Below are 25,638 nucleotides of genomic sequence, written 5' to 3'. Positions count from 1 at the left end.
AAATTGGGTACCGGGGCCACCCCACTATGCAGTCCAGATACTTGTTTGGTGGAATTCCGACACGTGGAGGGTTTTTAAATTATATTGTGGCCTCGGTACCAAATTGTGTACCGGGGCCACCCCACTACGCAGTCAAGATAGATAGATGCGTATTGCGTATCATAGATAAAGTACATTCAGTGGTGTGGGGCAAATTGAAAAATATTCCAAATGCACTGACATTATCAAAAACAAGAGGTTGTCACACGCTAAAACTCCAACATGTATATGATGGAGAGGATGGAGGAGCAGCCGTATGTGTAGTGTAATGCAGATCTGTTGAAGGTTTTTTATATATTTTATTGTGGTGCCCAGTGCCCACTCCTCTACGCAGTCCAGATACATTTATTGGTGCGAATCATAAAAGTTCAGGGTTTTTAATATATATTGTGGTGACCCACTCCTCTACGCAGTCCAGGTACATTTATTGGTGCGAATCATAAAAGTTCAGGGTTTTTAATATATATTGTGGTGACCCACTCCTCTACGCAGTCCAGGTACATTTATTGGTGCGAATCATAAAAGTTCAGGGTTTTTAATAGATATTGTGGTGACCCACTCCTCTACGCAGTCCAGGTACATTTATTGGTGCGAATCATAAAAGTTCAGGGTTTTTAATATATATTGTGGTGACCCACTCCTCTACGCAGTCCAGGTACATTTATTGGTGCGATTCATAAAAGTTCAGGGTTTTTAATATATATTGTGGTGACCCACTCCTCTACGCAGTCCAGGTACATTTATTGGTGCGAATCATAAAAGTTCAGGGTTTTTAATATATATTGTGGTGACCCACTCCTCTACGCAGTCCAGGTACATTTATTGGTGCGAATCATAAAAGTTCAGGGTTTTTAATAGATATTGTGGTGACCCACTCCTCTACGCAGTCCAGGTACATTTATTGGTGCGAATCATAAAAGTTCAGGGTTTTTAATAGATATTGTGGTGACCCACTCCTCTACGCAGTCCAGGTACATTTATTGGTGCGATTCATAAAAGTTCAGGGTTTTTAATATATATTGTGGTGACCCACTCCTCTACGCAGTCCAGAAAGATACCTTGTTGCAACGTTTTGGACTAATAACTATATTGTGAGGTGTTCAGAATACACTGTAAATTAGTGGAAATGCTTGTTATTGAATGTTATTGAGGTTAATAATAGCCTAGGAGTGAAAATAAGCCCAAAAACTTGATTTTTAAACTTTTTATGTTTTTTTCAAAAAAAATCCGAATCCAATACTTTAAATCCGAACCGAGACCTTTCGTCAAGTGTTTTGCGAGACAAATCCGAACCTCAAAAATAACGAAAATCCGGATCCAAAACACAAAACACGAGACCTCAAAAGTCGCCGGTGCACATCCCTAGTTATTTTATGTGCTCTAGTGACCAAATGTAGAACAAATAACCAATATTTGAAGATAGCGCCTGTGACACCTCTTAGGTGAGTGAAACTGAACTTCACTAAAAATTTCGAGGGGGAAAGAACTCTGTCTCCAAATCTAGTGTGGAAACCTGTCAGAAAATGGCAAAGAAAAATGACCTAGTTGCGCTGGGAGATTTATATTGGGTTAAGGGTTAACCTCTGAGGTGACAAAGGTGTTTATTGAAGTTCTGTGACTGATGGATGCAGAAGCCTCAAGAAATCTCTGCCAGGGAACGACTCACAAATCAGGTTGTGTGAGCGTAAAGCTTAAACATTAATTTCAGCTCTTGTTTGTTTTGCCAGTTTTAATATTTTAAGTAATGATAGAAAGTACAAATGATGTTAGAGAGATTATAATGATATAATTATCATAACTTACAATTAGCGCAAACATTTCAAAATGGGCAGCAAAAGCAAAAGCGCCACCTGCAGAGGATTAAACAGTACTGCATCCTGTCTGTGCAAATGTTTTGATTTAGAGAAACGGAATTTGACAGCATAAAAGAACCAACAGGTTTATTTTTCAGGGGGGTTGTTTTTTTTATTTTTCTTAACATTTTTTTAATCTGAGTCTTATTAATAGCTATATCTGGAATTCCTAAACTGTATAATTCTCAACAGTAACTGCTGGGACATATGGCTCTATCACCCTATCTTCCTGCCCTCTCTAAGCTGTATATATTCATCTCTTGAAGTTTTATTATGCAACATTTCAGTTACCTGTCTGTGATTCTTTTCTATTTTAATGATGTTACTAATGTTATTTTGCAGATACGGCCTCCAAAACCATACACAGCACATTGAGGTCTTACTAAGCACATATAGAGTGACAATATAACCCTCCCCTTCCTGCTACCTATACCTATACCTCTTCCTATACAGCCAAGTATTCTATTATTATTATTATTATTATTGTTTATATAGCACCAATCCTCCCAATGATCTCGACTTTGGAGGGAAATCCTGATTCGCGGACCATGAAAGGGGAGGGGCTTAACATGAGAATGGGTGGGGTTTCACACAAATTTGCCCATTTGTGAGCGAAGTTTGGGGTGGAAAACAGGGGTGATGCTTATTTTGTCCTGCTTTTGTAATTCGCAATGTTGGGAGGTATGCCAATCATATGGGCAACATGGTGGCTCAGTGGTTAGCACTTCTGCCTCACAGCACTGGGGTCATGAGTTTGATTCCCGACCATGGCCTCATCTGTGTGGAGTTTGTATGTTCTCCCTGTGTTTGCATGGGTTTCTTCGGGGTGCCCCGGTTTCCTCCCACACTCCAAAAACATACTAGTAGGTTAATCGGCTGCTATCAAAATCAATTAACCTACCAGTATTTTTTTGGGACTGTGGGAGGAAACCAAAGCAATCAGAGGACGCCAAGGCAACGTTCAAACTTTACACAGATAGTAGTCTGGTCGGAATCAAACCCATGAACCCAGCGCTATGAGAGAGCAATGCTAACCACTGCCTAACTACACTGTTTATGTATCTTCATAACATTGGAAACTCCAAGGTCCATTTCCTCTGTTGTTCTTAACATTATATCACCGTTTGTTCTGTATTCTTCTTTAATATTTTTGTGTCCCACATCCATTATTTTACATATTGATGTATTAAATTTAAGAGTCCACAGATTAGCCCATTCATTTATTTCCATCTCAATCACTATCGATTCATTTAATCCCTTCAGGGGTAAATATATAAATCATTATTATTATTATTATTTTATCATAATTATTGATCCTGATTTGTAAGCACCACAGAGCTTTGTAGCACCGTACAGTGGGGAAAGTAGAGGATACATATGACAGGGACACACAAGGTAAACAGAATAGGATTCACGTAGCGCAAATGTGTTCAGAACATAGGCAGGGAAAAGTCAAATCATATTTACAGACACAAGTTGAGTCGGACGCTAGTTATATATCATCCCTAGTTATTAATACATTTAAATGTTGCATATTTTAAATAAAATAATTATATATAAATTAAACTAAATTGTGTTAAATTGGTTAATGGTCAACATTTGATAAACCTTCTACTGCCTCTGCCATAGAATCTACAGTGACACTAGTCAAACCTATATAGATTCTACGTCACCTCCCACCTGCTCCCTCAGTGTTCTATGCTGTTAGACGCAGCCTCCTTGTGTAAGTAGAGATTGGTGCCAAGGACCGCTAGACTACTGAGTCACATGGGGAAAGCAACCTGAAAAAGATCACTATCATCACGTTATATAGCACCACCAATTTGCAGCGCTGTACATGTTATTGTTGTCATTCACATCAGTCCCTGCCCAATTGGAGCTTATTGTCTAAATCCCCTAACATACACACACAGACTAGCGCTAATTTTGTCATGAGCCAATTAGCAGTATGTTTTTAGAGTATGGGATGAAACTGGAGTACCCAGAGGAAACCCACGCAGACACAGGGAGCACATACAAACTCATGATCCCAGCGCTGTGAGGCAGAAGTGTTAACCACTGAGCCACCATGCTGCCTAACTATCCCCACTCTATAATGGAACCTCAGTGACATTCAGGAAGCACTGGTGAGTGTATTTCAGTGTATTTCGTCCTGGTAAACAAAATTAAATAAATTAATTTAAAATATCTTTGCTTTTTACTTTAAATAAAAGCCTCATATGTCTCACAAAAAAAAAAGCATAGTAAAAATTTGCTTGGGTAGAGTAAAAATAAAAAGTTCTTCCCAACTAGACCAATACAACAAAAAGATGCAACACATGTTGAGGCCCACTTTGGCAAGATTTTGGAGCGGATTCCTGCCAGGAAATGGGTTAGCACTAGAGGTAAGCCAAACATTTTTTTTCAATACATTTTTATTGTCACTGGCAAAGCAATGCAATTTTTTTTTTATTTTTTTTTTTAATGTAGCCTGTCTATGAATTTCAGAGTTTTGCAGCCAGCGAATCAGTTCACAGAAGCTGTGCGAGAAAATAAAAATCAGAATTTTTTTTTTAAAAAAAAATTCTGTTAAAATGTGGGGTATTATTTTATCAACAAATTGAATAACTATATTAAAAGTAGCCGCAAATGAAGTAAATATAGAAAGTGATTGACTTTTGGAATATTTAAAGTTCCTAATAAATAAATTATTGGCTTCATTTAGAACAATCATCAGAATTTTGCGAATCACGGAGCAGTTTGAAGGAGATGCGCCCATCTCTAGTTTAAATTGGCAAGCAAATGGTTTATCCTGGTCATGGAACAGGACTTAAAAAAAAAATGAAACGTTCTATATAGAATTCTGGCGTAGAACTGTCAATGTTAAGTGTTTACATTTTTTCTTCCTCTTTACTTTCTGTTTAAGTTGGGCTAAATTAAAAGCAGCAATTGTGTAATCACACACATTGTATATCGGTATTCTTTGTTATTGAACACAATAAAATCTATTTGTTTTTACAGCCTTTCATTTACACGATCGGAACGTAAGGCGAGACATTGTGGGGCAGGTTGGTTATCCCTCGATGTGTTTATGTGACATCTAGGACTGTAGCGGTACACATAACCCTAATATTTGTTTTAAGACATATGATATGATTTATCATGGCATAAAAAGTGACTATACATCTAGAGGAAGAATCTGTTTTATATCCAAGAATTTTTTATACTGAATATATAAACACTGCAGAAACCACAGTCGATTTGACGGTTATTGCCCTGTAAAGCAATATGATTTTTTTTTTTTCTTTTTCACGGCACCATTCTCTAAATAGCGAGGTTTAAAAATGCTTATGCATGGCCGTTTTGCCAAAGCAAAATGATGTTTAGCGTGCCAGAGTTTGAATTCTCAGGCAATTGAAGCAGTACGAATCCCAATAAAACAGTTTAAATGTTTCAACGGCAAAATAATTCTTGGAGAATTACTTTAAGTTACATTTTTGTGCAGTTCCTGAAAAAAATAACTGCAAGTTTTATTCCGGGGGAAATGCTTTGTAACACCAAGCCTTTGTTTTGTGGACATGTCTACGGTCTCTTCTACCCGTCAGATTTCTCCAAACACTGCTTTCCTGCTATAAACGGACTGTGCTGTGTGTGAATTATAGATTTTTATTCCTTTAATGTCTGCCTACGGCGTTCCAGCGAAGGTATCCTCGAACCAGCCTGGATAAAAGATACAATCAGAAATAAAAACAGAAATTTAAGATACTTAGTAAAATATATTACTTGCCAATTTTCCACAGTAACTTTTCATCATTACTCCAAAATTACTTTTTAATGCAAAAAGTAGTTTCAATCACATTGAGGCCCACATGATTCAGATACTATCATAATCACAATTAGATTACATTACTGCAATCAGGAATGGAGATCATTAAGGGAAAGAATATAAATTGCTTTAGTTTTACAAGTACTGAGCTAGCAAAATTATAATTAATCTCCATTTATAATCTTTTCTTTCATAGAACTGCAAAGCAGGCTACTTTAAGGCCATCAATACAAATTAGAACTAAGTCATAAAGCTTGCGAGGCCGCCACTGTGCTACAGATTGTAGAAAGTTTTTCCTATTTCCGGAGATGTCTTGTGATTCCGGCAGGAACTTACAACGGTTTCATGCATTCATATTGGCTGCTTCTGGAAAAAACAGGGAGCCACTCGCGTACGGAGAGGAAATTATACTTAACGAGTCTTCTTTATGTGACGATCAGTGATTCCTAGCACAAAACCTAGGCCAGCATTCGTGTAGTAATGTTGTTCTGCAAGTCACTTTAAGGTCATGTTACCCGGCATGGATTTCTCCAGGAATGGAGCTGATATAACAGGAAGGCAGACAGACCGTTGCCTCTTGCAAGGGGTGTGATGGCACAGGGTAAACACTAGGGGCTTTATTTTATTTTATTCCTTTAATCCTTTGTGTTCTCTCTACAGATTCTCCCTTACATAAGTCTGGAAGGTGTGCAATAGTTGTACAAACATCCAGCCTAACTTTTTAGGTAAGTTGTAGATTTACAAAGTAGTCATAACTTGGGCAGTTTTTAAACCATCACACATCGACGACTGTTTTTACCTCCAAACCACAGGATTTACTATTCAGTGGTTTGGAGGGTGAAAACTCAAACTGCCGGTGATGAGTCCCAAACAGCATGCAGGGTTTTTTGTTATCATCTCCCGTCTTGACTGTTATAATCTCCTGCTATCTGCCATTTATCTCACCCATGTATCCCGACTTCAAGCCATCCAAAACGCTGCTGCAAGACTGCTCTTCCTCTCTCACTGCTCCACATCTGCTGCACCACTTTGCAAATCCTTACTCTGGCTCCCTGTGTTCTCCAGAATAAAATTCAAATCACTCACCCTTATTTACAAAGCCCTCAACACCACCCCTTCATACATCTCCAATCTCATATCAATATACCTCCCTCCCGCCCTCTTAGATCTATCTCTGACCTGCGCCTTGTCTCGTCTCTGATAACCACCTCTCACTCCCACCTACAAGACTTCTCCTGTGCTGCTCCCCACTTATGGAATTCCCTACCACGCCCAGACTATCTCACACCCTTCAAATCTTTAGCTGCTCTCTGAAAACTCATCTCTTTATAAAAGCTTACCTTATCCCTGATGATACCACACACTAATACACCCTCACATCTATCCTAATCTCCACTCTGAGCCACACTAGCTCCTCTTGTTTCAGCTGTGCCCTCTTCCACTTAGAGTGTAAGCTCTCTAATGAGCAGGGTCCTTCATACCCATTCTTTTCACGTTGGCATTTATGTTGTCTACCTTGTGTGTCTCTGATTTATATATATGCCCAGTTTCCATTACTGTGCGCTGCTGCAGCGCACTTAGACGCTTTGCAAATCTATAATAATAATGAGGGGAAATTATTCTATGATTATATGGAGGAGACAGTTCTATTTTAACAGTATATTAAGGGAACACTATTATTTTATAATTATATTATGGTGGCAATACTATTTGATTGCTAACTGGGGCAATAATAATTTATTTACGACTGTGGCAATATAATTAATTAAAAATGTGGGCAGCATTTATAGAGCATAAACATGAACTGCTGGCTCTTGTGAATGGATGTGAATGGACTTGTGGATTGGCTGATTCACAAACAGGAAGGGCCAATTAAGTCATAACTGTTACAAATTACTGCAGTCTTTTGGACTTGCACCAGAACCAATCAGGACAGTATTCTAAATATGTGGGTGGAGCTCTGATATCTGTATTGGGGTTTAGAGTTAATCATTAACTGTTTAGCAGACTTGCAGTGGAATTCTAGGGTGAGATGAAACAATGTATAATAATGGTTCATCTTTTAAACGTTCCTCTTTTGATGTTCCTTTAACTTTCACATTCAGTATATTATTACTATTTTAATCTTATTTACTACTTATATAAACTGAATAACTAAGGACGTCCTGCTATAAGGATTCAGGATGTTTGAATCAAACTTTTGTTTCACGTCCCCCTGGAGGTTCGTTACACAATAAGAAAGATTTCTAATGATACAAGACTGATATGTACAGGTGTTGACATAGGAAACATCTGGCTATACCCGTAGGTAGCAGAAGACGCAACACACTTAAACCTTTGGGGAAGGAAAGACATCTGTTTCATAGTCTTTAAAATTGATGCTAAATTGCAGTTTATCACATTGTATTGCAGTGTACTGTACTGTACACTGTTATTCTACTGGGGAGAGGGGCAATTATCCACAGCAAAAAAAAAAACATGTTGCTTCCAATAAATTCTCACTTAAGTATTAACCGTCATACTCACAAATTCCATTTGCTAAGCAGATTCTATGAGAAAAACGTATGTGCTATGCTTGAAATATTTCATTTTAGAGTCCATTCAACGATCTATAACAGATCTTAGTGGGTCTCAAATGAACATATAGCAAATCCTTCCCTGTATCTATTAATGTTATAAATTAATTATTGTTATTAATTAATTGTAATTAATCTTACACATATTTAATATTTTTAAGACCGAATAACACAAGGGAGACTATTTTTAATCCTATTCATCACTTAGATCCATCATCTATCGGAGATTAGAGAGCGTTAATCTTCTTACACACAGTTATCATCATCATCATCATCATCTCCATTTATTTATATAGCGCCACTGATTCCGCAGCGCTGTACAGAGAACTCATTCACATCAGCCCCATTGGAGCTTACAGTCTAAATTTCCTAACACACACACACACAGACATAGAGCGAGACTAGGGTCAATTTTGATAGCAGCCAATTAACCTACCGGTATGTTTTTGGAGTGTGGGTGGAAACCGGAGCACCCGGAGGAAACCCACGCAAACACAGGGAGAACATTCAAACTCCACACAGATAAGGCCATGGTCGGGAATTGAACTCATGACCCCAGTGCTGTGAGGCAGAAGTGCTAACCACTGAGACACCGTGCTGCCCAAGGTACAGCCAAGGTACACCAGCAACGAGACACGCTAGCAGCATCAGTGACCCAGAAGAAACCCGGTACTGGATGCTGGTAAGGAGTCCAGTGGTGGCAGCATTATAAGCCCCTCCTACTGCGGCAAGAGGGTGCTTTTGGGATAACGAAAGGGAACGGTGGCAAAGTAAGCCCAGCCGGTTCCCAGCAACAGCAGACAGGGTGGCATAGGCTGTCCATCCTGTCACAGATTTCCATGTGTATCTATAATTGTGTATGCTTACGCTCCATGGTAGCAGAGAGCAGGACCGGCCAATCCGTGGCTGTCCAGGCGCTGTCGCAGGTTAGCCAGGCGTGGCACAAAGATAGCATAGTGAAAGTGTAAATATGTGTTTTGGCCGGTGGTAATCATATTACCGATGACCACAATTCCAACATCCTTCATCCCTTCAACAAAAAAAAATTATTGCACAAAAAAACAAAGTAAATACAAGCAGACTAGACTTGAAAGCCGAAGATGCAGATGTCCGATGGCACCGCAGGCTGATAGGCAGTGATTCCGAATGGACAGCTCTTCGGCACATGAGTGTGACGTGTGCGCCCCTTAGATGAATGTTAATTTAAAGCGGCAATGTCTGGAGCCCACGGACTAAGTGTTGAAACGCTTAGTCTGCAGGGTCCAGTAAATAGTAGTAAATGTTGAAGTCACATTACCCTATTTATAAACAACATAATAGTGTAATGAAGTGTCTCATATACAAGAGACAATAGTCACATTGTCAATATAAAATGTGACTAATTACAAACATAAATACAAAAATGAAATTAGGGTAAATTAGTGTCAAATGTGATTTTTGATTTAGTCTAAATGGAAATGGTATAGACATGCAAAATCATATAATATAGTTGAGACGCTTATGATTGGGGTTAATGATAGTGGCAGATAGTGGTACTGATAGTCATTACCATTATTGTGTATCATTGCACCAGCTCTCGCAAGTCATACCAATCCTAATAGTCGTATCTGGTGATACGCCCTCATCTAATTTTGTGCAATTACGTGAACACACCATACTGGAGTCAGCCTACGCTTGCATTCCCTCCATGTTCTACCTCTCCAAACACGCAGGCATGTTTTATGGTTTGGAATGTCTATTGCTCTGTCTAGGCACATTATATACATGTGGCTCATTAATAGGCTCAGATACATCTATTAAACGTGTACAAAATAAAATGTGATGTGACGCTTAAAATAATGGAAACCAAACGTCACCTTACTGATGTGAGTTACTTAACACAGGGGCAAACGCAGGATTTGTAGAGGGGGGTTCCCACACCACGCCGCCAGTGGGCATGACCAGCATGCATGGGGGTGTGGCTATAATATTAGACAGTGCTTGGCTGCTCTCCAACTCTTCCTATCCCCATAATATACAGGGGCAATGCTGCATGCACTACTGTTAGGTGCAGGTAGCTCTCCCTTTTCGACCAGAGCCGCGTGGGGCAGGGTCCAGCCACCAAAAATACACAATGCCCCAGGCTTGGAGAGCGGGTTTTCAGGCACTAGGAAACCCCCCCTCAGTTTGCCTATGTAATACATACATGAGAATTAAGTGAGCAGTATTTTAGGATGATTTTTTTAATTAAAGAGTCTCTTACCATATAGATTACTGATATGACCAGTCAACATTTAATAACCTGAATGCAACACTAGCCCTATTTTGTATTGTCTAATTTAAATATTAAGGAATAAATGTATAAAATGTTCTTGCTATAGGACTTTAACTACTTTCTATGGCAATCTAGTAAGACTGCTTGCAGAGGTTACCAGAGGTGTCACACTGTGGCCTCCCGTCCCCCTATCTCCTTCATCTTTTCCCAGAGCCCTCCTGTTATTCTTATTGAGTGGGGTAATCCTCTCACAAATGGGCAGTATATAGACCTTGCCTACGGGCAAGGGATATGTACGATATCATTGGGGACCGACCGTTTGCAAAATGTGCAAAATTCCCAGCACATAAAAATATATAATTGTGGATCAGAGTCATGTGTAATGTATGCTCACCGACACATTTCTACAAAACAGAACAAAGTGCCACTGTGTCCCTTATAAAGGAAATATTGGGGGGCATTGCAGAGTGATTTGTGTCACATAAAACAAGTCGATCATCCAAACATGCCCATTGTGTGGTAATTTAGCATCAATTCATTTGGATTTCTGGATACATTATTGCTACGTAAGGATAAATTTAATTTTAATAGATCTTAAAATGTACCCGTCAGGCTTAAAAGCAGTAATCAATGGGTAAGAAAGCTAAAGTGTGATGTCAACTCTGCTGCCACAAAGTGCAATTAAGTTCTACTAAAGTGCTAAAACTTTTAAAGACATGTGTGATTAAAGCCTGCTCTTTACTATAAGAGCATATTATTTTTATGACATACCATTGCTTTAATGGTGATTGGGAGGCATGTAAGAGCATTAGGCGCTGGTCTTAAAACGTTTGTTGCATGTTTGAGTGCATTAGATATATATACTGCTCACTGTATTTTATAGTACTTTACAACAATGCACATAACTGGCTTTATTAAAAGTACAAGCCGTCTTAATATACATCTGGATTTCAAAGTAAATTACAACATTAGCAAGTTGCAGTCTGCTGGCTTTCACGGCGATCCATTAATTATCGCTGCACCGACAGAGCAGGTCTGAGTCAGGATGTATGTCATACAATTGTGTTGTTCAAAGTCAATGTGAAAAAGTAATAACAGGTCAAATAGAAGCTTTTCCTGTTTTAAAAGCAATTTCTACCACTGACATAGATATCTGTAGCTGCATAATTTTCTATAAGAGGAAGCAACATATAATATATTTACAGTTCCACCTACACTATATACAGTATGTTGCAAAATTCTACAGATACAGATAACTATTTCAATGTTAGAAATTAATTTTATATATATATATATATATATATATATATTGATCCGTCTCTGACTCTAAAATGAGAGCAATGGCCATGACCTATCCTATCGCTTTTAAGGCATGGCAGTAAGTTCAGCAGGGGGATTGTTCAGTCATCTGCCGACCATACTAAGAGATCCCTCATCTTCTTGAAGTCCAACCACACCGCTCATGCGCTGAAAGTTCCAAACTGCCCAATTTGGTTGGAAAGTGATCCTGCATCTCGGCACTCATTCAGGTTCCGAAGAACTTGTGACAAATGTGATTTTGCTAAGCTGACGCCATTTTGTTGCCTTATAGCCATTTTTTTCTTTTATAGCTTAAAGACAGAGTAATTCATTGTTTGCCGGAGACTATGCTTATAACCATGGACATAGCAGACAGGAGATAAGCCAACTCCCCCCTGGGGAGTATTCCTGTGTGAAAATGAGAGAATGTAGTAACATCTGTGTAAAGGGAGCATGAGAGGTTAAAACCTTTAGGGGCATAGTTTTCTGTAATACATGATTTTTGCTGTATAGATATGGACTTGTAACTAATAAAGCAGAGCTAATTGTACACGCAAACCATGCAGTGTATTTAATTCTCTCCAACTGATGAGCTCATAACTGATAAACTAACACTTACAGGTGAACAATCTGATTTAGATTTGACACTTGTCTGGCAACCGATATTTTTTTATAATTGACATCATTTTGCTTTTACTTCACATCTAAAGCAATAGTCATGATAGAATGTGAGCTCTTTGTGTCGAGTAAAACCCGTACTTACTGAACATATATATATATATATATATATATGTATATATATATATATATATATATATATATAAACATAGCAGCTCTTGCAGCGTTACTAGTACCTTCGTGATATTCTTTAAATAGGCATCCCAATGCAAACACCATCTATAATGCTTCATGAAATGGGCAAGACAAAAAAAGCCTCCGTCAAAAACACATATCTGGAAAGAACGGTGGGAACATGCACTGTAACTATATGTAGATATAGCCTAGCCCACTATGTGACCGGTAAAGGGCCCATTGGCCCTTTACCAGTATCAAAGGTAAAATGTAAATTAGTGTTCTGAAATGTTGAAGAATAACTTGTCTGGAGCAGTTCTAGTTGTAGATGGCATACAATAATATAGAGACAGAATGGTGCTAGGGAGAAGCACGGTGGAACAGGCGCCACCTGAAATTGTTGCTACGGGACCCAAAACGTTGTCGTCCAAACTACAGACTTTATATGAAGATCTTAGAAAAGGCTATTTATGATATAACTCTTTGTATTACTTCTATGCCTCAAGTAAATAAAACATGTTTATGAATTTTATGGCAAGTGATTACAAGCTAACTAAACGCCCAACCATTTATAGCTATTTGAAACAGACTCATCGGAATATGACCTAATACTGTGTATTATTTCTACGAATCATATCATATCTATGAAATATTGCAGGGGAACAAAGCAACGTGTTCCATTCCTTGATAATTCAACATTAAAATTCTATTTTAATAATCCCATCCTTCAGGCTTTGCTGGCTCTTTATGTATTAATGCAGAAATTATCCTAAACAGTTAGATTATAATGTCTTTAAAGATTAGACATTTCATGATGAATATTAACATCTCCACTTCTCTGAAAAATCTGTGCTAATAATATCTTAGATAATACATTTACTTTAAAAAGTGTTTCAACAAGGTCCAACTCTAACCGTTTTTAGTTACATTTCTACATGTGATTCATTAACAACATTTAAATATACCATAGGACGTTTTTTCGTAAAGTCTGAAAACATTTGCATATTTCCATATCTTAATACCTCGGCTCATCACAAGCTGACTAGGACCTCTTAACCCAATAGTTTTATAATCCTAATTCAGTAGGAGGCATGCAAATATATAGAAAGTAATTCAGAATTCGTGATCCTATGGTAAGGAGGGTGGGATTGTACCCTTGGTGGTCTTGACTAAGACCCCAGTTCTTTATGTCTTATACTAATTGTCAATCTGTCATCCAATTCTATGTTCCTCAACATTTTGCAGATGTGAATATATTTCTCTTCTCCTGAATGGCCTCTAAGTAGTTCACCCGTTAAATGTATTACTATTGTTATTTATTTATAGCACCAACAAATTCTACAATGCTGTACAATCAGAGACTGGGATAGATAGATAGATAGATAGATAGATAGATAGATAGATAGAGAGGTATATAGATATAAGATAGATAGATAGATAGATAGAGAGGTATATAGATATAAGATAGATAGATAGATAGATAGATAGATAGATAGATAGAGAGGTATATAGATATAAGATAGATAGATAGATAGATAGAGAGGTATATAGATATAAGATAGATAGATAGATAGATAGAGAGGTATATAGATATAAGATAGATAGATAGATAGATAGATAGATAGATAGATAGAGAGGTATATAGATATAAGATAGATAGATAGATAGATAGAGAGGTATATAGATATAAGATAGATAGATAGATAGATAGATAGATAGATAGATAGAGAGGTATATAGATATTAGATAGATAGATAGATAGATAGATAGATAGATAGATAGATAGAGAGGTATATAGATATAAGATAGATAGATAGATATAAGAGGGATAGATAGATAGATAGATAGTTAGATAGATAGATATGACAGATAGATAGATATTAGATAGAGAGATAGATAGATGTATAAATATTATAGTATTTGAATTAAAATAAATGTTCATCCATGAATGATTTATTGTGTATATGTATGTATGTATTTAAATATCACCACTATTTACACAGTTTTTTACAAGAGACATTACAGGGAAATATATTTTAGTGCAATAAGTGGAATACAGAATCATACAATGGGACAGATACAGGGGCGGGCTGGGCAGGGGGGCAGCGGGCACCCAGGCCGCTCAGTCTAGCGGCTGTTCGGGCCGGCCGCCTCCCCCCGTCCCCTGCCGTGGATGCAAAAAAAAAATTATGTTACAGGCAAGCGATGCGGCTGCGTCAGCGCACATGCGGCCGCATCACGACACGCGATGCGGCCATGTCATTATGACGCGACCACATCGCGTGTCATGTGATGCGGCCACCTGTGCGCCCCCCGAGCTGATACCTCCCAGCCCGCGTCTGGACAGATGGCCCCTGCTCCAAAGTACTTACATTAGAATTGTAGGTTAGGAAATGTATTGAGACATACGATGAGGAGTCAGTGCCGTAGATGACTACAATTGGACCGATCTTGAATATCTGAATACTTTGATCATAAGGTGTGTCTTTAGCTTGGAGTAAAAGTGAGGAAAGACTGTAATTGACCTATTCCAAGTGAGAGATAATCCCATAGGTCAGAGGCAGAGAGGGAGAATGGCTTATGGTGAGAGACTACAGTAGAAGTGAATGTGGTGATAATTCAGGAGACAGTTAGCAACATAGCGAGATATTAAAGCAGATCCATAGTGAGGAGCAGATAAGTGGTTGGCGTCAATGGCGAGCAGCAGATAAGTGGTTGGCGTCAATGGCGAGCAGCAGATAAGTGGTTGGCGTCAATGACGAGCAGCAGATAAGTGGTTGGCGTCAATGATGAGCAGCAGATAAGTTGTTGGCATCAACGGCGAGCAGCAGATAAGTAGTTGGCGTCATTGACGAGCAGCAGTACAAAGTAGGTGATCCTAGACATAATACGGACCAGGAAAAGAATTTAAGGCGAAAGCGTGGGGAAACCGTAAATAATTGTCGCTGCAGAAATGTGTATGCTTATATATTTATTTTAATATATTTATTGGTGTGGAAGTCAGGGGTTATGTATGATTGTATATTTTAATAAAATAGGTATTATTCCCTAAATTAAAAGTTCAATAAATTCTTAACATATCAATGAATGCCCTGTATTCAAAACTGCATTGCAGTAAATACACAATTACTGCACGTTCTTATCAAGCAACATTCATGGTCCTTTTCCAGCATTTACACAATTTTCTTCTCTGAGAAATATATAATCTTACACATCATGCCATCATGTTTGTTTTATAGAGGAATATAAGTTAGCATTAGCCCAACAACCTGCAATTTTTTCCCATTTATATTTTATGGATCCATAAATTACTTTTTATTCTGTTCCCTAAAGTGTGGCTTATTTTAACAGTTATTAGCGCCTATGCAGAGTCGGTATGCAAACTTTTTTGTGTGTGTGTGTGAGGGGAAGGGTGTTGGGGGGGGGGGGTCTCATTAGCATTCTTGTCTTGTTGGCTATGAGCCTTCATAAGTGCCAAGAAAGAAATATCTACTTTTATTGCAAGACATATCCTCTTAGTTTGTCTGTTTTCAGCCGAATCAGCTCTTGCAAATGCTAATTGTCCATTACGCTCCTGGAAGTCAGTGGGATGTGTCTGTCTTTTGCCTGCACCGTCGGTGCACTGAGGTTAATGAGAGGTGTGAAGAGCTTTATGTACCAAACCTCCTCCAGCAATTTATAGTCATAAATAATATTGTGACTTACATTGATCAGTATGTGAATTATAGTCTCTTATATGGCAGGATTTGGGGATTGCTGCTCATCTGTACTCATTATCTGTATCAATAAAGTTATTGCAGTTAATCAGGGAAGGTGGTACTATGTGTGTAGTTTAATGTTTCAATTGTTTTTGACTTTTAATTTCTGTTTTGCCGTTTTACACCATATTCCACTAGTGGAAAGTTAATTGTATATTTGCTAGTAGCAGATCATTCTGGAAGTTTTCTAGGCATATTGGTTAAAAAATATGTTTTTATTAAGTAGCAAAACTAACAAGCTGCTTGTTACATTGCAGCAAAACACATGACAGTCATCTGTCAGTTTCTAGCTTCCTGTCTTTTCATTATTGATTTGAAACTTTATTAACAATTTAGAAAAATGATAAAACCTATACAGTACAGTAGTAAGCATTATTCTAACCAAAGGTTGATGTGGAAGTTTAGAAGTGGCGGTATGAAAAATGTCATGGGAATTTAATTGAATTGAATAGTTTTGCAATGAAGGGTGTAGGAGATGTGGCGGTATGGCATACCCCCGTATACACCCTTGACAATAATCCCACACAAATTGATTGTAGAACCGTGGAAAATGCAACATAGTTTTCATTCTTTAAGCCAGGACTACAGCCTAAAAAATGTTGATGTGAAATCTTTGAAATTAAGTTTGTGAACTTCCACCCAGATAACGCTGCTGTGAATTACATTTGTTTATCAAATGTCAGCACGATTTCCGTTTGCATATATGTCATGTAATCAGTTCCTATGATGGAATTACTGTAAGTTATTCCAATCAAACACTGCGCAGACACACTGCCGCAATTTTGGGCTTAATTTTAAATAATGTTGACAGCATAGATTTGACCAAGAATAAGTGCGAATCCATTTGTAGGATTTAACACCAAAAGGAACGTCAATAAACATGTAGCGCTCAATTTTAGGGTAAAACGTAGCAGAAAATGTGATTGCAATACTGCTGGGGTTTAATCTTTGTTTTGTAGCTTAGAAACGCTTTATGTTATGGCAACCAAAACTCTCTCTTATAATACTTTTTATTGCACAACAGAGAAAGATTTATAGACTGGCAGTTAATACAGTTGTGTTGGTTTTGGTGAGTTATAAAAGACTTATTCTGTTTAAAATGTGTTTTCATTTTCTTTGAATTGAACGTTCAGAGTCGTTGCATTGTTTTGCCAGGTACTTTTCAGAATGAGTCAAAGAAATAGTTTGAATCTTAATAAATCCTGGAACATTACCTAGTAATAGAGATATGCCTTTTCTGCGAGCAATTAACTACTTTCATGTCGGCTTATTCGTCTTATTATCATTTGTTTGCATTTGTGACAAGCTTTGCAATAAGCTCTGCACCCTTTGCTCGGCCTGTAATATACAATAATATAGGTCTACAAAAAAAAGACAGCAATCTGAAAATCCCGCACCTGTCGGCATGATCTGGCAGATTAACTCAGTGGCAGTGTCGCCGGTTTTGGCTAAGGGATTGGAAAGCCCACAGCTGGTATCAGACCTTTATCAAAAATAAAGACTTACTAAACTAATCCTGCTAAAAATACTTCTCTGACTTAAACAAGAATTGTGAACTGTATAAAAATAGTATTTTTGTGTGTTTGCTACGATTGATGTTTGCTCAAGTCACAGAAAATGATGGCAACGGAAACCACAAAAAGGCACATAAGTAGTTATACTATAAAACTAGAGTAAAATGTGGTCAAATATTAAAATAGTGTAAAATTAGCACCAGCTTTTGGGAAGTCTTTTTGGATCAGTTTTTAGATAGATTTTGCAGAAACAGATTTAAAGAAAATTCTGTAAGCGTAAAGTTCATTTTCAATTGAAACCACACCTACTTTGGGAGCACCAAAGTGGCGCAGAGGTTAGAATTTCTGTCTCACAGCACTGGGGTCATGAGTTCGATTCCCGACCAAGACCTTAGCTGTGAGGAGTATGTGTTGGGGTGCTCCTCCCCACACCCACAAAACATACTGGTAGGTTAATTGACTGCTGACAAATTTAACCCTAGTGCATGTGTTGGGGAAATTAGACTGTAAATCAAATAAAATAACTTGATTTTCATTAATACGGAACAGTATAATACAGTTTTACAAGGTCCTTTACTCTGGTTTTAAAACGTATAGGCCTGTTCCTACTTTTCAGGGTGGTTTTATTAAAACATCCACCACAGAATTACCTGCAAGACTAAATGAGACTTTCATGTGACTTTTGAAGGTATGTATTTATTTCATAAGAGCCTGTAGGTGCACAAACGTTGATGTCCTAAGCCCCACCCCCGCGTATTAACTACTCCTCAGGGGCAGTGACTTGCACAATTCACACCCTTCGCAGCTCAATCATTTTCCTCCAGGTGACCCTGGCTGCAATCGGTTAATTTAACATTTCTCAACATTTAAATTGACTTTGGCTTTTTTTTTTTTATTTCTAAAGTTATTTTAACTTGACAAATAATACAAATGTTTGACCTAGTTTGATGCAAAAGGAGAGCCCAGTCTCTGTGGTCCCCCAGGCATACTCCTAGGGTGCCAAATGCTAAATCTGTCCCTGAACTTATTGCTTGGAAACTGAGTGAGGGTGAGGTAATTGCCACGTTCTATTCTATAGATAGAAGAATTAGAAAATGTTCTGTAACGTCTATAGATATTCATGGTTCTTGAGATGACATGAAGACTATAATATTCAAGTAAACAAACGTTCTACATTTAAAACCTGACCCTCAAAAAAAAAAAAAAAACTTGAATATAAATAAATTCATTAGGTACAAAGTACTAAATGCAAACAGCAAAGGAAACATCCAATAGATTGAATTGTATGACTATATATCGACTGAGAGGAGTCAAGACATGTTCAATTTTAGAATGATACCAGAGGTCATACACGTATGTTCCACCAATATGTAGAGGTTTCAGTGGTTTGCCAGAACTGAATGTATTTGCGATACATGATTGTGCAGAGAGATACCTTCCTATGGACATCAGACGTCCTGCCCTGCACACCCTATGGAAAGACTCAGCAGTCACCCTCTCCTCAGCCTGAAATAGCTGATAACATAGAACAAAAGCTTGCACTCATCTATGCAGCAAATATTAATACAATGTGAAATATTTCAAATTTTGATAATGTATGGGAACTTTCACTTATATATCGGTGGATTTAATAGCGTCTTTATTATTATTATTATTATTATTATTGTTATTATTATTATTTATTTATTTATAAGGTGTCACAGATTCCGTAGCAAGTAACAAACAAACATGGTAATACACATAAGTAGCACAGATAAGTGTGAGTGATGCTCTGGGGACTCACACGGAGTGCAGCAAAAGACATGACAGGATGTACGAGGGAGTCAGAAAGTGGACAGATGTGGGACAACAGGTAGAGAGGACCCTGCCCGCGAGAGCTTACATTCTAGATGTTAGGGAACTTGTATTTTAGATTTCATGGACCTTTAATTTGGAAATCAGTGAGATCTATGCAGGCAAACCGAGGTGGGGGGGGTGGGAGTTCCGAGTGCCTGGAAATCCCCCTCCAAGCCTAGGGCAGTGTATAATTGAGATAACTGGACCCTGCTCCCGCTTCACACGGCTCTGCTTGAAAAGAGAGAGCTGCGTGCACCTAACAGTAGTGCATGCAGCATTGCCCATGTACATTATAGGGATAGGAAGAGATGGAGAGCAGCCAAGCGCTGTCTAATATTACAGCCACGCCCCCATGCATGCTGATCACGCCCACTGGTGGTGTGGTGTGGAAACCCCCCTCTATAAATCCTGCCTTTGCCCCTGCTATGAAGCTAAGCATTGCCCACCTTCCCCATTCTAGAGCGGTGTTCTTACGCCGTGCAAAGCATTTAAGTTGACTTTTTTTGGAAAAAAAAAACACTCTTGCAAATTGCCTTATCATTACTCTTATCGCTCTTTGCATCAGATAAGCGGGGCCATATTGGTGTAATTATAGGCAGCAATATATTGTGATCCCATAACATCACATGTGATTCTTGTGTGTGTGTTGCAAAGGCCATGTACAGGCACCGTCCACGGTAATGAAGGAGGGATCATATACAGTCACCAAAAAACACATTATTTAATACAAGAAGAAGAGGTATCCTGAGCAGCCACCATTCACTCAGGTAAGACGTCCTCTCTCTCCCTCCTGTCTCCTGACATCATTAATTCACCAAGCGGGAGTTTCGGCAACGCCACATCTGCATATATACATCACAGACTGGGGCTGGGAATTCTATGGCACAGCATAAAATAATATTAGTGAAATATCTTATGTATAACGTTTAGTATTATACAGTACTCTTCTTCAATTCCAATGGTTATCCATTATTAAGCAGATAACTTTCATTAAAACAATGCTCAAAACTTGAGTCGCCAAGTCATTTTGGCTGGATACTTATGAACCACTCTTAAAAAAACTGTAGTGCACCATAAACTCATATACAAGTTGCTATTATTTCATATTCAAAGCCTACCAACCATCTACTTAACCCCCATCTCCTCCTTTTGCTCGTCCTCCCTTCTCTCCTCTTGCCTCAACTGGCTCCTCTTGTGTCTGTTTACCCTCCCTTAGGATGTAAGCTCGTATGAGCAGTGCCCCCTCCCCTCCTGTCTCCTTACCTGTTCTTCCGCTCCGTCTTTACTGCATATGACTGGCCGGAGTTTCTGAAGTATTGGTACTTTTTGTTCATTGTTCTGTATGGTTTCACCCTGTATAGTCTACTGTTAGTACTGTGTGCGGCGCTGCGGATACCTTGTGGCGCCTAACAAATAAATGATAATAATAATAATATTGTTATTATTCTCTAATATTCTCAATTACTTAATCAGTCCTATTTTAAGACTAAAATACTTAATTTATAGACAACCGTAAATTAATTTAAAGGAAGTACATTTCTGACAAAGGTGATGTTTCCCATGCTAACAAATATGGCATTTTCTTTTATGTTCTGAACTGCATTACAAAAGTAATTTCTCTCTTTTGCCCCCCACATTCACTCCCTTGCCCAAGCCTGTCGCTTCCAACTACGCAACATCGCCCGCATCCGTCCCTTCCTCTCTCAGGATGCCACCAAAACCATCATCCACGCACTCATCATCTCCCGCCTCGATTATTGTAACCTCCTCCTCACTGGCCTCCCCCACTCCCCCCTCTCCCCCCTCCGCTTTATACTCAATGCGGCTGCAAGACTCATCTTCCTCTCACGCCGCTCCTCCTCTGCCTCCCCTCTCTGCCTTGCCTTGCACTGGCTCCCCTTCCCCTACAGAATCCTTTTTAAACTCCTCACCACCACTTACAAGGCTCTCTCCAACTCCACTGCCCCTTATATCTCTAACCTCCTCTCCATTCACACTCCTGCCCGCTCCCTGCGCTCGGCCAACGACCGCCGCCTCTCCTCCACTCTTATCACCTCTTCCCACTCCAGAATCCAAGACTTTTCCCGTGCAGCCCCCTTCTCTGGAACGACCTCCCTCGTTCCATACGTCTCTCTCCTACTCTGTGCTCCTTCAATCGTGCACTCAAAACTCACCTCTTCCTCAAAGCCTACCAACCATCTACTTAACCCCCATCTCCTCCCTTTTGCTCGTCCTCCCTTCTCTCCTCTTGCCTCAACTGGCTCATCTTGTGCCTGGTCTGTTTACCCTCCCTTAGGATGTAAGCTTGTATGAGCAGGGCCCCCTCCCCTCCTGTCTCCATACCTGTTCTTCCGCTCCGTCTTTACTGCATATGACTGGCCGGAGTTTCTGAAGTATTGGTACTTTTTGTTCATTGTTCTGTATGGTTTCACCCTGTATAGTCTACTGTTAGTACTGTGTGCGGCGCTGCGGATACCTTGTGGCGCCTAACAAATAAATGATAATAATAATAATAATAATGACAGGCGCCGTCCCCACTGTTCCTCTGCTAGGCGGGGACGGATGCCTGGTGATTCCAGCTGGGGCGCCCTGTTGCCTATTAACAGGTAAGCTGTGGCTTCGGCCGGTTCTCGCTGTAGGGGGCATTCGCCCTGGCAACGGGACGCTTCCTCTGAACGTAGCGTGCCTCTCCCCAGTCTCTTCCAATCACTGGCCTGTTGCCTCTATTTAAAGTAAACCTGGCTCTGGCATCATTAGGGTGCCAAAGTAACAGGTTCCTGACTCCATCATTTTCCTGTGATATTTCCTGTTTGACCCGGCTCTCCGACCATTCTATCGTCTCTGTGCTCTCCTTTTGTGACCCGGCTTGTCGACCATTCTCCATTCTGCCTGCCCCATATTGTTCCGTGACCTTGGCCTGTTTAACTACCCGCTCGGATCTTCCTATTGTAACTCGCTTCCCGATTGGCTTCTGACCCGGACCGTCTGACTCTCCTTACCGCTACACCGGCAACTGGCTAGTAGGACCGCGAATTGCGTGCCATGATCAGCGAAGTCCAAACCTCCTTACGAGGGTCCCTGGCGAACACCAGGGGCATGCTAGACTCCGCACCTGCTAGTTCAGTAGTGCTAATACCAGTTAGTGGCCTCTAGTTCACGGCTGAAGCCTGACAAATAAGTCTGATTGGTTGCTATGGGCAACGCCAAATTTTTTTTTTTTGCACCTGTTTTCATAAAAGTTCTCCTTTCTTGTTACAATGTTTTAGTATCATTTATTTATAAAGTCAGAGGAGGGCACGGTTTCTCTTTATTGTTAACATACATTTAAAAACTCTTTTCCCCTGGAACTTTGTGAAACTGTGCTCCTTTTTCCTACAGTAGTTTTGAAATACACTCATGTATAAGTATTACAGAAATTCTCTAACGTGCCTCACAGGGATGAAATGACTGTTCCCGCAGGTGCATTAAATCCCATTAATAAGCAATACATATAGCATGCACCTCATTGCTGAATACAAAGACATGGATTAATTAGAGCAGTGGAAAGTCAGAATATAACGTATTAAGAGTTCTTACTGCGCAGTGGGCCTGTTCTGAGATTAAAGTTTTGTTAAATGAGGGGGGATTGAAGATTGTATTGAGACGCCCTCACTTGTCAATGCATATGGGTCACCTAGACAGACACCCAGTGACATGTAATAATGACAGTCAATGCACATTCTTAATCAGCTCTACACAGTGACAGGGTCTACCCAGAACAGCTTTATTAGACAATATTAGCATCAGATCACAGAGCGGGGCCCACAGGCTAAGGATCAGGAGCTAAGAAAAATAAAAAATGATTTAAGGTTAAATTAGGTAAATTCCACAATTTGCTTAAAGCTTATGCAAAATCCTCTTGCCGTAAAATCCTGCATAATTCTTCCTTAGATTTATTTGTAGTCAGAATCTTAATTTACACATCTTAAAGAGGGAGGTGCGACGTACGGTTCCAGGTTCCTAATTTTCTCTTGTCTGCCGTTATCCTGCGAGACGAACCTGACTAATTAAACCTGGGACATCATGGAACAATATGTGCAGACTGTAAACACAAGTAGGAAGGGGTGGGGGGGGGTAATTAGACCTGCTGGTGGCATCTCAAAGAACGGTTACAGAGAGTCAGATACAGCCATTGGACTGCCTTGTAACTCACCGCCGCTACTGTTTAAGAAACAGGAAATTCCGCTCTCCTATCCATTATCCAGGCAGCTTGCTCTGCTCATTGTGTCAGATGGAGAACTGATGAGCTGCGTTCTGGTAAAGACAGTAAGCGGATGTTAACTTCCTACTGAGAGAATTTCTCCAGGTCGAATGAAAAACGTTCTACTAATCATCTAACCCATGGAAGTGCCAGCTGCGGCCCGTACCAGGATTATCATTCTCACAGACCTCTCGCCGAGCTTTTAGCTAAATGAAAAATCTGCCATAGCCTAGGGAGAAGGCATTGAGCAGATAAGAAAGAACACTGTTTACTAAGAAGCTGTGCTGGTGCAAATAGAACAGGTTTTTCTGTGATGTAAAAATCATAAGAAAACCATTAGGTTAAGAAAAAAAAAAGATCAATGTATTTACACGTTTCATTTGCAGCCGTTTTTATAGGCTCATTAATTTAACATTTCTCTTTACCTTCTGTCCTCAGGGTTGTCTGTGATTTGTTATTCTGTTGCTTTTTCTTTCCGTTGCAACACTTGGCTACATACTGTAAATTGTCATCATTTGAAATAAAGCAACATTTTTATTATCTTATTTTGTAACTAAAAATTCATCAAGATGAGAGAGAGAGAGAATTAGGTGACAGTGTTATTTAAGTGTAATGTGCTTACAGAGGAATACCATTTGTCTAGTTCCTTATCTTGCAACACTGAAGTTCAGATATGTTGTGATTAGTTTTTTAAAATCTGGCAGTGCCAGGATTTAGCACTCAGTGGTGGTTAGGTCCTAAAAAAAAGTCCAAAAGGAACTTGAGTCCAGTGACGGCCAACCTGATATGCCCCCGGGGCTGCAGGGGAAACTTCTACAAGGCCGCACAGTACCCGTAATCTTGATAATAAGGTAAAACAATACAATTAAACAAAGAAAGAGACACCGATCTGTAAAAACATATCGGCAGGAATTTTCATGAAGTGTTATAAGCTATAACCAATGTGACAATAAAGCAGGTAGGAGATGGTGGGGTGCAGGGGAAGGATTGGCTAGGTCCAAGTTAGATAAGAAAAGCAGATGTCTAATTGGTTGTTTTGGAGTTATGGGCAGCACTGTGGCTAAGTGGTTAGCACTTCTGCCTCACAGCGTTGGGGTCATGAGTTCAATTCCCAACCATGGCCTTATCTGTGTGTAGTTTGTATGATCTCCCCGTGTTTGCGTGGGTTTCCTCCGGGTGCTCTGGTTTCCTCCCACACTCCAAAAACATACTAATTAATTAATTGGCTGCTATCAAAATTGACCCTAGTCTCTCTCTCTCTCTCTCTCTCTCTCTGTCTGTTTGTGTGCATATTAGGGAATTTAGACTGTAAACTCCAATGGGGCAGGAACTGATGTGAGTGAGTTCTCTGTACAGCGCTGCAGAATCAGTGGCGCTATATAAATAAATGGTGATGATGATGATGATTAGATGCACTTATTAGTAAATAATCTGTACTATCTGCCAATCAACCCATTATTATTATTATGTTTCATTTCTAAGGACCAACATTATGTAGGATCATGATAAAAACAAATGACTTACAATGACATATGATAAAATGAAACAGAAGATGAAGATGGCCCACATGAGCTTACAGTGCTGCATACTTAATACAAAAGGTAGCAGAATAACAACTGTATCTGATGTTGATGATACATTTTCATGGATTCCGGTCACATTGTTTGATCCT

The 25,638-nt window shown here is 39.3% G+C and overlaps 1 long non-coding RNA gene across 2 annotated transcripts in view; it reads left to right on the top strand.

Moving 5' to 3' along the window:
- Positions 1–4,188: 4,188 nt before the first annotated feature.
- LOC142097080 (uncharacterized) overlaps positions 4,189–25,638 on the top strand; it is a 41,681-nt gene continuing 20,231 nt past the window's right edge. Inside the window, exons 1-3 of one of the 2 annotated variants that reach the window (XR_012678117.1) lie at positions 4,189–4,276; positions 4,893–4,939; positions 6,358–6,422. This is a non-coding gene — a long non-coding RNA (uncharacterized LOC142097080). The remainder of the gene's footprint in view (positions 4,277–4,892; positions 4,940–6,357; positions 6,423–25,638) is intronic. The other variant, XR_012678118.1, reaches the window with a different exon arrangement.

Source organism: Mixophyes fleayi, chromosome 7 (genome assembly GCF_038048845.1).
Source record: "Mixophyes fleayi isolate aMixFle1 chromosome 7, aMixFle1.hap1, whole genome shotgun sequence".
Taxonomy (NCBI): Eukaryota; Metazoa; Chordata; class Amphibia; order Anura; family Limnodynastidae; genus Mixophyes; species Mixophyes fleayi.
This window is presented reverse-complemented; position numbering and strand designations above follow the sequence as displayed.